Source organism: Pleurodeles waltl, chromosome 8 (genome assembly GCF_031143425.1).
Source record: "Pleurodeles waltl isolate 20211129_DDA chromosome 8, aPleWal1.hap1.20221129, whole genome shotgun sequence".
Lineage (NCBI taxonomy): Eukaryota > Metazoa > Chordata > Amphibia > Caudata > Salamandridae > Pleurodeles > Pleurodeles waltl.
In genome coordinates, this window is record NC_090447.1 from 1,357,540,353 (window position 1) to 1,357,555,429 (window position 15,077).

Sequence of the window (15,077 nt, forward strand, 5' to 3'; positions counted from 1 at the left end):
TCCACCAGAAACCAGGTACTTTGTGCTTGAAAGACACTTTATTACATTCTAAAGACTTAAGACCCTTTATATCACTTTCCTGTGATAGTTCTACAATTTTCCATTGCATCTTTATTCTTTTTGACCTACAATTATCCTGATAAATATTATATATTTTTCTAAACATTGTGTGGTGTATTTTTGTGGTGCTATATGGTGGTATTGTATGATTTATTGCACAAATACTTTACACATTGCCTTCTAAGTTAAGCCTGACTGCTCGTGCCAAGCTACCAGAGGGTGGGCACAGGATAATCTTGGATAGTGTGTGACTTACCCTGACTAGAGTGAGGGCTTTTGCTTGGACAGGGGATAACCTGACTGCCAACCAAAAACCCCATTTCTAACATTGGTGATCAGCGGTGAGGATAGGACTTGTATTTGTGCAGTGACATACAGTAGCTAAGTATTTCACTACCTACCCACAGTTGAAGGTCAACTTGGTTTTTATCTCTTTTTGAAAATCCGTTTTTTTCCTGACAATTTTCAAAAACTAAATCCTCACTCAACATGTCTCTGACTGGGTCTCAGACAGGGGACTTTGACCTAGTCCAGTTGGATACATACACGGTCAAACAACTAAGAGGATTCTGCAGGGCATTAAGGGTACCCACCCAAGGGGCCTCCAGAAAGGAGGACTTTCAAGTGGCGCTGAGGGCCTGGGCAGAAGCCCATTTAGAGGATGATGAGGAAGAGGAGCCAGAAAATGGCCCCTCAGAAGGATTTTCACTATCTATGGATGGTGTTGCCACTGCAATTGTGCACCCTTCCAGACCAGGGAGCAGTGTCTCCATGCAAAGCCTGACCGCAGAGGAAAGGAGAGAGGAAAGGGAGTTCCAATTGCAAATGGCAAAACTGAAAATTGAGGCACAACAGGAGGAGAGGAGGGCAGAAAGAGAAGCCAAACAAGCTGAGGCTGAAAGAGCAGCCAAACAGATTGAAGCTGAAAGAACAGCCAAACAGATTCAAGCAGAAGCTGAAAGGGCAGCCAAACAAGCAGAAGCTGAAAGAGCAGCCAAACAAGTGGAAGCTGAAAGAGCGTTGGCTGAAAAGAAACTATTGTTGGCTCATGAACTGAGTCTCAAGGAGCTGGAGATCAAGGCAAGACAGTCTGAATCCAGCAATAATGGTGGCAGCATACAGACAGGACCTGCTGGAGAAAAGAAGGTTTGTATACCCAAAAATGTGGTGCCCAGTTTTGTGGTGGGAGATGACATAGATAAATGGTTAGCTGCTTATGAAGTTGCACTAAGGGCTCATGAGGTTCCTGAAGGGCAATGGGGGGTAGCTATGTGGGGTTATGTGCCGCCATTGGGGAGGGACACACTTCTCACATTGGATCCACCGGATCAAAACACATACCCACTCCAGAAAGCCACTTTACTTGCCAAGTTTGGGCTGACCCCGGAGGGATACCGTCAGAGGTTCAGGGACAGCACCAAACAAACCACACAAACATGGGTAGATTTCTTTGATTTCTCTAGTAAGGCACTGAATGGATGGGTGCGGGGCAACAAAGTAGCAGATTATAAAGGTTTATATGACTTGATCCTGAGAGAGCATATGCTTAATGTTACTTATACCGATTTGCGCCAGCACCTAGTGGATAGTAAGCTGACTGATCCCAGGAAGCTTGCTGAGGAGGCGGACCTCTGGGTTAGCACCAGAGTGTCCAAAAAGGTACCTGGGGGGGACTCCCACAAAGGTGGTCAGGGTTCCCAACAGAAGAAAGAGGGGGGAGATAAACTTACAGATAAGGAACTCTCTAAAGGCCCCCAAAAGAATTCCCAGGGAGGGGGTGGCAACCCTTCCTTTTCCAAATTTGGGAAAAAGCCAGGGACATTTGACAGGTCAGGAAAATCTAGCCCCAAATGCATGGAGTGTTACCAATATGGTCACTACAAAGGCGATCCACAGTGCCCCAAGAGGGCACCGTCCACTACCGGACAGGCACCTGGGTTGACTAGTGTAGCACTCGGGGGGGGGATGGACCCAACTAGCTTTGGGGAGCAGGTAGAGATTTCCCTAGTGTCCCTGGGAGAAGGAGAAATGATGTCCAAGGTCCACATGCCTAAAAATACTTCCAAGTAACGGCAGTGGGTCCTCATTGATGGGCAGAAGGTGGAGGCTCTGCGTGACACAGGAGCCAGTATGACTACTATCAAGAGTCAGCTGGTGTCCACAGAGCAGATAATCCCTAATACATTCCACCAGGTCATAGTCGCTGACAATCGCGAGAGTCACCTACCGGTGGCTCGGGTTCCCTTTGAGTGGGGGGGGTCTCTGGTACTCTGAAAGTAGCTGTGAGTCCTGCCATGCCTGTAGATTGTCTGTTAGGCAATGATCTAGAGCATACTGCTTGGAAAGAAGTAGAGCTCAGATCTCACCTGGAGATGTTAGGGTTACCTGAGTGGGTCTGCATGACCACCCGGTCCATGGCTGACCGAGAGGGAAGTCAAGGGCATCTGGAGCCTGGAACGATGGCCCAGGGAGCTGCCAAGAGGAGGGACGAGGGGCGCGGGAAACCGGCCCCAGAAGTTCCCACAGTGGCTGACGGGGCTCCTGAGGAGGAGACTCCCGAGCCAACTGGGGAAGACATTGCCACCCTAGGTGACTTACCTGAGCTTGCTGGCTGGCAAGTTGAGGGTGGACCCACCAGGGAGGAATTCTGCAAGGCGCAGAAAGAGTGTCCCACTCTAGAAGGGTTGAGGAAACAAGCCTTAAACCAGGCAGCAGGTGACGCCTCTGGCAATCACCACCTATATTGGGAGAATGATCTCCTCTACAGTGAGCCTAGGGTTCCGGTCTTTGGGGCAGCACGTGTGCTGGTGGTCCCCCAATGTTACTGAGCCTTCCTACTGGGTCTGGCTCACGACATTCCCCTGGCAGGACATTTGGGACAAGACAAGACCTTCAACAGGCTTGTCACCCACTTTCACTGGCCCAAAATGAGGACACACTCAGACAAATTCTGCAGGGCTTGTCCTACCTGCCAGGCTAGTGGTAAAGCAGGAAAGAGGGTTAAAACCCCCCTGATTCCACTTCCTGTCGTTGGCACCCCCTTTGAAAGGGTGGGCGTCGACATTGTTGGCCCCTTGGACCCCAAAACTGCCTTAGGCAACAGGTTTATCCTGGTTTTGGTGGACCATGCCACCCGGTACCCAGAGGCAATCCCTCTGAGGACCGTAACTGCATCGGTGGTAGCCAGAACCCTGATGGGGATATTTACCCGTGTGGGATTCCCCAAGGAGATAGTGTCTGACAGAGGCACTAACTTCATGTCCGCGTACATGAAGCATCTGTGGGATGCGTGTGGTGTAACCTACAAGTTCACCACACCCTATCACCCCCAGTCTAATGGGCTTGTGGAGAGATTCAACAAGACCCTGAAAGGCATGATTGGTGGCCTCCCTGAGGCCATGAGGCATAAATGGGACGTCCTCTTACCATGCCTTCTCTTTGCTTACAGAGAGGTCCCCCAGAGGGGGGTAGGGTTCAGTCCCTTTGAGCTTCTCTATGGGTACCCCGTCAGGGGACCCTTAAGCATTGTCAAGGAGGGATTGGAGAACGCTCCAAAGACACCCCCTCAGGACGTGGTCAGCTACATGTTGGCCCTCCGCAATCAGATGACCCGCTTCTGGAAAGAGGCCCAAAGTAACCTGGAGGCCAGTCAAGAGGTGATGAAACAATGGTATGACCAGAAGGCCACTCTGGTAGAGTTTCAACCTGGAGACAAAGTGTGGGTAATGGAGCCAGTAGAGCCCAGAGCTCTCCAGGACCGCTGGTCTGGCCCATTTGAAATAAAGGAGCGGAAAGGGGAGGCCACTTACCTAGTGGACCTCCAAACCCCTAGGAACCCCCTAAGGGTGCTCCACGTGAACCGACTAAAAGCTCATTTTGAGAGGTCGGAGATCAACATGCTTCTGGTCACAGATGAAGGAATGGAAGAGGAGAGTGAACCTCTCCCTGACCTCCTCTCTGCCCAAGAAGGTGATGGGTCCGTAAGCGGGGTCATTCTGTCTGACTCCCTGACTCTAAACCAGAAAGGAGACTGCTATGAGCTGTTGGAGCAGTTCTCCCCCCTCTTCTCCCTTACTCCTGGACTGACCCACCTCTGTGTTCATGATATTGACACCGGTGACAGTCTCCCTGTGAAGAACAAAATTTACAGGTTGTCAGATAAGGTGAAGGCCAGCATCAAGGAGGAGGTCTCCAAGATGTTGACGCTAGGGGTTATTGAGAAGTCCAGTAGTCCCTGGGCCAGCCCAGTGGTGTTGGTCCCTAAGGCTACTGCCCCAGGCGCGAAGCCAGAACTCCGGTTCTGCGTGGACTACCGGGGTCTCAACTCAGTCACCCGGACTGATGCTCACCCCATCCCCCGAGCTGATGAGCTCGTGGACAGGCTAGGCGCTGCCAAGTTCCTGAGTACGTTTGATCTTACTTCAGGGTACTGGCAGATCGCCCTGACTGAGGGGGCTAAGGAAAGGTCCGCCTTTTCCACCCCTGACGGCCATTACCAGTTCCGGGTGATGCCGTTTGGATTGAAAAATGCCCCCGCTACCTTCCAACGGTTGGTTAACGGGGTCCTGGCTGGCAAGGATGCCTTCTGTGCAGCCTACCTGGATGACATAGCTGTCTACAGTTCCAGCTGGGAGGAACACCTGCTCCACCTCAAGGAGGTGCTTCAGGCCCTGCAACAGGCAGGCCTGACCATCAAGGCTAGTAAGTGCCAGATTGGGCAGGGTTCCGTGGTGTACTTGGGACACCTAGTAGGTGGTGGCAAGGTGCAGCCACTCCAGGCCAAGATCGAAACTATCAAGGCCTGGCAACCACCTCGAACCCAGACTGAGGTGAGAGCCTTTTTAGGCCTCACCGGATACTACCGCAGGTTTGTCAAGGGCTATGGTACCATTGTGTCCCCCTTGACAGAACTCACGTCCAAGAAGCAACCTAGGTTGGTGAATTGGACAGAGGCTTGTCAGAAAGCCTTTGACGCCCTGAAGGAAGCCATGTGCACGGCCCCCGTGCTCAAGGCCCCTGACTACTCCCAGGAATTTATCGTGCAGACAGACGCTTCAGAGCATGGCATAGGGGCAGTTCTAGCACAGCTGAATGAGGAGGGCAGAGATCAACCGGTAGTCTTTATTAGCAGAAGACTATTACCACGGGAACAGAGGTGGAGTGCTATTGAAAGAGAAGCTTTTGCTGTGGTCTGGGCACTGAAGAAGCTGAGACCCTACCTGTTTGGGACTCACTTCCTAGTTCAGACAGACCACAGGCCCCTCAGATGGCTCATGCAGATGAGGGGTGAGAATCCAAAACTCTTGAGGTGGTCCATTTCCCTACAGGGGATGGACTTTACCGTGGAACATCGCCCAGGGGTTGACCACGCCAATGCTGATGGTCTCTCCAGGTACTTCCGCCTTAGCGATGAGAGCTCCCAAGAGGTCGGGTAGCTCTCCCCACTTTCAGCTGGGGGGGACACATGTTAGACCTGACAGCCTTAGGGTAGTCACCCCTAACTTTTTGCCTGCCTCCCTCCACTTTGTGGATACTGTTTTTGCTGGTTTTTAGACTCTGCGCACTTTACCACTGCTAACCAGTGCTAAAGTGCATATGCTCTCTCTCTGTAAACATGGTAACTTTGGATCATACCTGATTGAACTATTTACTCTACTTATAAGTCCCCAGTAATGTGCACTCCAGGTGCCTAGGGCCTATAGATTAAATGCTACTAGTGGACCTGCAGCACGGATTGTGCCACCCACTTAAGTAGCCCCTTTTCCTTGTCTCAGGCCTACCATTGCTAGGCCTGTGTGGGCAGTTTCACTGCCACCTCGACTTGGCATTTAAAAGTACCTGCCAAGCATAGAGCTCCCCTTTTTCTACATATAAGTCACCCTTAATGTGTGCCCTGGGTATCCCCTAGAGCAGGGTGCTGTGTAGGTAAAAGGCAGGACATGTACCTGTGTAGTTATATGTCCTGGTAGTGTAAAAAACCCTCAATTCGTTTTTGCACTGCTGTGAGACCTGCTCCCTTCATAGGCTAACATTGGGGCTGCCCTCATACACTGTTGAAGTGGCAGCTGCTGATCTGAAAGGAGCAGGGAGGTCATATTTAGTATGGCCAGAATGGTAATACAAAATCCTACTGACTGGTGAAGTCGGATTTAATATTACTATCCTAGAAATGCCACTTTTAGAAAGTGAGCATTTCTTTGCACTTAAATCCTTCTGTGCCTTACAATCCACGTCTGGCTAGGTTTAGTTGACAGCTCCCTGTGCATTCACTCAGACACACCCCAAACACAGGGTACTCAGCCTCACTTGCATACATCTGCATTTTGAATGGGTCTTCCTGGGCTGGGAGGGTGGAGGGCCTACCCTCACACAAAGGACTGCCACACCCCCTACTGGGACCCTGGCAGACAGGATTGAACTGAAAGGGGACCTGGTGCACTTCTTAGCCACTCTTTGAAGTCTCCCCCACTTCAAAGGCACATTTGGGTATAAAACAGGGCCTCTGCCCTACCTCATCAGACACTTGCTGGAGAAGAAACCTGAACCAGAAACTACATCCTGCCAAGAAGAACTGCCTGGCTGCTCAAAGGACTCACCTGTCTGCTTTCTACAAAGGACTGCTGTCTTGCTGTTGCCCTGCTGCCTTGCTGAACTCTTGTCTGGCTGTGAAAGTGCTCTCCAAGGGCTTGGATAGAGCTTGCCTCCTGTTCCCTGAAGTCTCAGGACCAAAAAGACTTCTTCCTTTCACTTGGACGCTCCGTGCGCCGAAAATTTCGACGCACAGCTTGTTTCGCGGCGAGAAAAACGCCGCACACCGACGCTGATCGACGCGACGCCCTCGGGACGATCGAGACTTCGACGCACAACCTCGCAAGGACAAAGCCGCCCGACTTTCCAGGAGAAATCGACGCGACGCCTACCGTGAGTGCGAAACTTTGACGCACGGCCTCGCAAGGACAACGCCGCCCGACTTCCAAGGAGAAATCGACGCGACGCCTGCCGTGAGACCAAACTTTCGACGCACGGCCTCGCAAGGACAACGCCGCCCGACTTCCAAGGAGAAATCGACGCGACGCCTACCGTGAGATCGAAACTTCGACGCGCAGCCCCGCAGAACGACGCGCAGCCGGAAAACAAGCAGGAGAATCCACGCACAGACCCGGGACATCTGGTAATCCCCGCGATCCACAAAAAGAGACTGTCTGCGCGCCGGAAAACGACGCCCGACTTCCCCGCGTGGAAAAGAACGACGCAAGTCGGTGTGTGCTGAGAGGAAATCGACGCACACCCCCCTTTTTTCCACGCATCTCTTCACCTGTGGCCCTCTGAGGAGATTTTCCACCAGAAACCAGGTACTTTGTGCTTGAAAGACACTTTATAACATTCTAAAGACTTAAGACCCTTTATATCACTTTCCTGTGATAGTTCTACAATTTTCCATTGCATCTTTATTCTTTTTGACCTACAATTATCCTGATAAATATTATATATTTTTCTAAACACTGTGTGGTGTATTTTTGTGGTGCTATATGGTGGTATTGTATGATTTATTGCACAAATACTTTACACATTGCCTTCTAAGTTAAGCCTGACTGCTCGTGCCAAGCTACCAGAGGGTGGGCACAGGATAATCTTGGATAGTGTGTGACTTACCCTGACTAGAGTGAGGGCTTTTGCTTGGACAGGGGATAACCTGACTGCCAACCAAAAACCCCATTTCTAACAGTCTTTGTGTAATTTGGAATGGAAACATTGACTCAACAAAACAATTTGTAAAGGCCATTAACATCAATACTTTGACATGCAATTTGTTGAGACTATTAGTAAGAATCAAGTTTAATTGTTAGATTTGCAAATCTATGTTAATGAAGGAAGATTTGAAACAAGACCATTTAGGAAACTCACTGCTGGGAACAATATCCTACAGGCCACCAGCTTTCATCCTAAGCACACAATTTACAACCTTCTATATGATGAATTCCTAAGGGTAAAAAGAAACAGTAGCACAAGGCAAGATTGGGACATGGACATGGAACAAACCAAGGAGAGGCTGATACAGAGAGGGTACTCTGTTCAGAATATCAACTCTGCTATAGCGAGGGTGGATATGATCAATCGAATTGCATTAGTCTTTCCCAAATGGAAGCAAAAGGGAAGCCACACATTGTCCAGATTAGTCACCAAATCCAGCATCCAACACAAAATAATTTTCAGTAATTAAATCAGACCCAGTGCTGGGGCCAAACAGATCCAACACACTGACCATCTCTTATCATAGAGCACACACAACGAGGGACTCTTTAGTGAGAAACAGCCCAGAGGTAAAAAAAAAAGACCACTAATTGGCTGTCACAAAGGAAAGGCTTCCACAAATGCCATAAATGTAAAGCATATAGAATTAGCATTGAGATGGAGGAGGTGCATGCAGCGTACACTAAAAAAACGATAGCAAACAAAGGGGCCTTAAGATTGTAAAACTGAATACACTGTGTATGTTCTAAAGTGTGAATGTAACTTGTGCTATGTAGGTAGCACCAAATTACAAGTTCACAAGAGAATACTCCAACATCTAAGGGCAGTGAACAACAAAGATTGGCTCTACCCAGTAGTAAGACATGTGCCTGACACCCATAATAATGATGATGCAACCAGTTTGAGAAATTATGTATTTGATGCCATACCATGGGAAGACAGGGGTGGAGACCAAAAGAAAAAACAGACACTTGGAGAGCAGGTACATTGTCCTACTGGATAGTAAGAGTTAGTTAGAATATGATACCCTGTGAAATATTATGACCGTACTGCAGAAAAGAAAGTAAATTATAGCCAGGAGAGATCTTACAATGCATCACCCACAGGGGCAAGAGCTGGGCGAGTAAAGTATGAGGTACAGATGCCAGATGTGAGATTATACTCACTTGGGAGCAATGATACAAATGGTTACCTGCTTGAATGTAAGATTGCATGCCGTAATGAACAGAAAGCAAAACCAGGGGGATCTTGAAATGTACTGCCCACTGGGGCAAGAGTTGGCTGAGCAATACAGAGCACAAATGCAACATGGGAGATGGAACTCACTTTGGAGTAATGACACAATTTATTACCTAAAGCGAAAACCTTAAATAATGGTGCATAAGCATTTTTATATGATAAATAATGAGAGCTTGTATCCGTGATACACAATGTGAGAACAAGGCTTGCACTGAAGGGTTCCATCCGTGTTTTTAAGAGCGTTAAGATCCCACGCTTGGAGGCAGATCTAAGGGCAGATCGAATGGGGTATGTATTGCTGTGAACAGCCAGCGCTGATGGAATGAATTTGTTCACAATGACTCATGAGTCACAAACATGATGATTTAAATACACAAAATAATATAATTAAACACTGTTACTCGATAAGGAAAATAAGAAATCAAAATTAGGTTTTTAAAAAAATGGGAATCAGTTCAGCACGAAGTCTGTCTTTTATGATGATAATCCCTTCATCTGAGCAGAGTGTTTGCTGTGACTTGCCACAGCAAAGAGCTATGCCCTGGGGGAAATGGCTCCTCTATGGCCCCCCCAACAAAAACAGCCCCAGGTAGGTAGCAGTGTCTTTCTATTTTTGTTAGTGCTGACCCACCACTCCAAATACAGTCTTGCCCCAGGGCAAGATTGCCCCGGGGAGGTGGTGGTCCCTGGGGAGGGAGAGCCACAGGGCCCCCGCATTTATTACAAGATCGTCCCAGGGAGGTGGTGGTCTCCGGGGCAGCAGGAGGTGGGCCAGGAGACCCCCTCCCCATTTTACAATAAAGCCCAGGGGAGGTGGAGGTCCCCAGGGCAAGGGGGGGCACATGCCCCCCATCCCCAAAAAAAATTGCCACTGGGAGGTGGGGGTACCTGGGGCAACTGGAGGGGGCCAGGAGGCCCGCCTTTTTTTTCCTAAAAAGCCCCCGGGACTTGGCCCACCCGGGGCATTAGACTAACAAAACGCTGGAGCCTGCGCTTCATTTTTTTAAAAACTTTCGCGGATCCACCTTGTCTCCGCTCCTAAAATAAATTAAAAAATGCTTTTTAGGCCTGGGGGTTCCCTTTGGAACCCCACCACAAGAGCTAAGGGGTGAGGGTGTTCGTACCCTGGCCCCTTTTGCTTTTTTAAAAACTTTTATTTATCAAGCCGAGTCCAAAGATGGCTGTCAACACTTCAACAGCTTCTGTTGTTGAAGTGTTATCAACCAATCAGATCTCAGCACGATATCATTAGGGGACGCGAATCCTTCGTGTCCCTAGATGTACAAATTTGTTTTCCCCTTAATTTGTAAAACACTACTGAACAGAATTACACCAAAACCAAAAAAGCACTCTTTCTAGACCAGGATCTACCTTCCTGCCAAATTTGGTGTAATTCCGTCCAGTAGTTTTTGCACTATGGCTGTTCAAAATCCCTATGGAAAAATGAATGGGGGAAAACATGTTTTGAGACCCCCCTTTTTTCTCAACCCCCTCCCCCCCCCAACCCCCCACCGGACAGATCACCCTGAAACTTTCCAGGCAGCAGCTGACAGAACTGGCAAATTTTTAGGAATGTTTCATGAAGATTTGTCAAGCGGTGCCAAAGATTAAGGAAATGTGATCCTACCTATAACTTCCTAGTGGCGATTGCCACTAGGTAATATATATATATATATTTGCATATATATATATATATATATATATATATATATATATATATATATATATATATATTATATATGCGTATGTGTGTGGGATAGGTATTTGGGTCGGAAGGGTATCTTTAGGGTGACTAATGGTATTAGGGTGGAAAGGGTATTTTTTAGGGTAGGTAAGGGTTTTCAGGTAGCAAGGGCATTATTAGGTTTAGGGTGGGTATGGGTTTTTGGATGGAAGGTTTTTTTTAGGGTTTATGGTGGATATGTATTTTTGGGTGGCAAGGGTGTCAATGTATGTATAAATAAAGATACATATGTGTGCATATGTGTTAGAAATGGGGTGTTTGGTTGGCAGTCAGGTTGCCCCCTGTCCAAGCAAGAACCCTCACTCTAGTCAGGGTAAAGGAGAATCGCCCTCAGCTAACCCCGCTCACCCCCTTGGTAGCTTGGCACGAGCAGGCATGCTTAACTTCAGAGTGCGTGGTGTAAAAACACCAACCCACACAGTAACTCAATGAAAACACTACAAAAGGACACAACACAGGTTTAGAAAAATAGAAAATATTTATCTAAACAAAACAAGACCAAAACAACAAAAATCCACCATACACAAGTCAAGTTATCAATTAAAAACCAAAAAGAGTCTTCATGTCATTTTAAACACAACCCTAACGCTGTTAGCATGTAAATGTACCTGGGTCTCGTCAAAATAACATGCAGGGGCGAGTGTGTGTCGAAAAAGGTAAGCAGTGTGTCGATTTCTCACCCGCAAGCAAGCTTGTGCGTCATTTTTCCTTGTCCGGTCGGGCCGGCGTGCGACGTTTTTCCTCCCCGCAGGGGAGCGATGCGGTGATCCGGGCAGCACTTAGGTCCGGGCAGGCGTTGTGTTGTTTTTCCGCACCCAGCAAGATTTGCGTTGAAAATCTTGCAGCACGGCAAAACCATGCAATGTGGGTTGCAACATTAACAGCCTCCGTGAGCGGGTGTGAGCGTCATTCTTCCAGCTCCGTGTGTCGATTTTCCAGCTGCGATGCTGGTGGAGCATCGACTTCTGCCACGAAGCCGGCGGTGCATTGATTTTCAGCTGCGTCTCGGAAGGTGCGTTGAATTTTTCCCCGCACAGCAGTCTGTGCGTGGATTTTCAGTCTTGGTCTGCCAGCTTCACCTTCCAAGGCCCCAGGAAGTGGATAGAGCACCACTTGGCAGGGCAGGAGTCTCAGCAGAGAGTCCAGGTGCTGGCAGGAGAAGTCTGTGATGGCCCTGAGAATTCAACAACAGGAGGCACGCTCAGGACAAGCCCTTAGAGATTTCTTCAGAAGCAGGAAGGCACACAAAGTCCGGTCTTTGTCCTCTTGCACAGGCAGAAGCAGCAACTGCAGGATAGCTCCACAAAGCACAGTCTCAGGCAGGGCAGCACTTCTCCTCACCTCTTCTCCAGGCAAAGGTTCCTCTTGATGTCTAGAAGTGATATAAAGTCTGTGGTTTGGGTGCCCTTCTTATACCCATTTTGGCCATTGAAATAGGCTTACTTCAAAGAAAAGTCTCTCTTGTTTGTGAAATCCTGCCTTGCCCAGGCCAGGCCCCAGACACACACCAGGAGGTTGGAGACGGCATTGTGTGAGGACAGGCACAGCCCTTTCAGGTGTAAGTGACCACTCCTCCACTCCCTCCTAGCACAGATGTCTCGTCAGGAAATGCAGACTACACCCCAGCTCCCTTTGTGTCACTGTCTAGAGAGAGGTGCAAACAGCCCAACTGTCAAACTGACCCAGGCAGGGAATACACAAACAGGCAGTCACAGAAATGGTTTAAGCAAGAAAATGCCCACTTTCTAAAAGTGGCATTTTCAAACACACAATCTTAAAACCAACTTTACTAAAAGATGCACTTTGAAATTGTGAGCTCAGTGACCCCAAACTTCACATGTCTATCTGCTCCCAAAGGGAATCTACGCTTTAATAATTTTTAAAGGTAACCACCATATGAGAGAGATAGGCCTTGCAACAGTGAAAACCGCATTTGGCAGTATTTCACTGTCAGGACTTATAAAACACATTAGTATATGTCCTACCTTAAACATACACTGCACCCTGCCCATGGGGCTACCTGGGGCCTACCTTAGGGGTGTCTTACATGTAAGGAAAGGGAAGGTTTAATCCTGGCAAGTGGGTACACTTTTGAAGTCGAATTGGCAGTTTAAAACTGCACACAGACACTGCAGTGGTAGGTCTGAGCCATGTTTACAGAGCTACTCATGTGGGTGGTACAACCAGTGCTGCAGGCCCACTAGTAGCATTTGATTTACAGGCCCTGGGCACCTCTAGTGCAGTGTACTAGGGACTTACCAGTAAATCAAATATTCCAATCAAGGAAAGCCAATTACATACATATTTTGTACAGCACTTGCACTTTAGCACTGGATAGCAGCGGTAAAGTGCCCAGAGTAACAAAAACAGCAAAAACAGAGTCCAGCACACATTAACAAACTGGGAAACAGACGCAAAAAGTTAGAGGAAGCTACGCGAAGAATGTAAAAGTCTAACAATATGTAGGTATAAAGGCATGTGTGGTAATGGCATACTTAGTTCCGTCATTCAACCGTGTTAGGTATTGTTCCACTGGCTAGGTATTTGTGTGCACTGCTGCTACGTTACAGGTGTTCTTAGTGGCTGTCTCAGAGGTTTGGCTTTGTTGTTCCTCCTTATCTAATAAATGGAACAAGGAAGTGGGCAAAGAAGTAATGTTTCAATTACTTACTTGTAAATCCATTACTCTGAGTCCTTTCTTCATTGTTCCACTATTTGCACCCCCACCCATCCATCCCTTTCGGTCAACAAGTAGGGCTGACCATGGGCTTGTGAATGGTACAGGACGTCTCCTGGGAAGATGATCCTTTCATAAACCTAAAGGGGGATTTAAGGTGGTGCTGAGTTTTTAGTTTATGTAAAGGAAAGGTGGCATGGAAGGCCTGCCTCAGGAGGAACACACCTCACAGAGTGTAATAAGTTACAGTGGACTAGAGTAATGCATTTACCAATATGTAATTAAATAATTTCTCCTGTCTGGAGTCTTGCTTCTCTTTTCTGTTTTTTAAGATCAGAACAATTAACTGTCCGGTTGTTGTACTTCTAACTGTTCCACAAATATAAAAAGATACAAACTACAAAGGCATTTACACTCACAATTTGTACACAGTGTGTGTGCATGGTGTGTTCAAAAAAGTTGTGTGACCAGTAGAGTAGCTATTGTGTTATGGGCCCTAAAGCAAGGAAGGAAATGGCCTCCAATTTGCTGTTTGAATGATGAAATACAACAATATTCAGGTTTCAGTGGCCCTTCAGCCAGTTCTATAAGTGGGCCGGGTCCTTCCTGGTTTCACACCCGGTGGTAATTTAAAACAGACATCGAAACCGGTCCCTTTCAGGCCCTGCAGACAGTCTTTAATCTTCCATGCAAAAACACTCGATTTCTGAACGTGTAAAAAAAAGGTAATCCATGCCGTTACTGCGTATATATATTCACATGATTTACTTAATCCAGTGTTTGATTTTTCCAGAATTTCGTATAATTTTTTTCCAGCCAACATATCATTCTTGTTTAGAGCATATTTTGAACTGAATTGCGTCCATGTGTTTATAACAGGGCATAACTGAGTTGTGGCTGAAGTCAGTGCGAGTTGCTCTATGTCTTTCAGGAGTGCAAAAAGGTGTTCAGAATACGCGGCCTTCCAATCCTTGGCCTCTCTGCAAAGCGCACAGAGCAATGGTCATGTGTGCCAGTTTCAGTTCGATTCTATGCAGATGTGTGCGTAGGGTGGCGCCCTACGCAAATTCTAGTGCAGATGTTTAAGTCACGCCCTTATATATACACACAAGACCCATCCCTTTCCGCCCCCACACACTTTTTTTTCATACCCCTTAAAGTTCATCCCTTGGTCCACTACACATGCTGCACCAAAGAAAGATACGCCGCTGAGTGTAACTCAAATACCCGAGTTTGCGGTACATTGGTTATTCGTCCTATCGCTATAAGTTTCAGCGTTCTTGACTTTTCGCCTCGTTTCTAATTATTTTAAAATAAACGGAGCCGTGATGTGCAGCATGTAGTTGCGATGAATAAAGCCAACCAGCGCTTCAAGCAGTGACTTCATCTCGTTGAGGAATGTTGGCACGCCGACCAGATGGAAACAGTCTAGTACCGCGTTCCACTGAGCAACAAGCTGTCCACGCAACTAACTCTGCTTGAACTTTTAAAATGAGTGCGTCGTATTTATGGAAATTGCCGAAGACGCTGCTTTAAAGGTGCTTGTGTTTTCAAATAGTACATATCCTTAAAAAGCAGAGGGAACGCTGAAGGGATTAAACAACT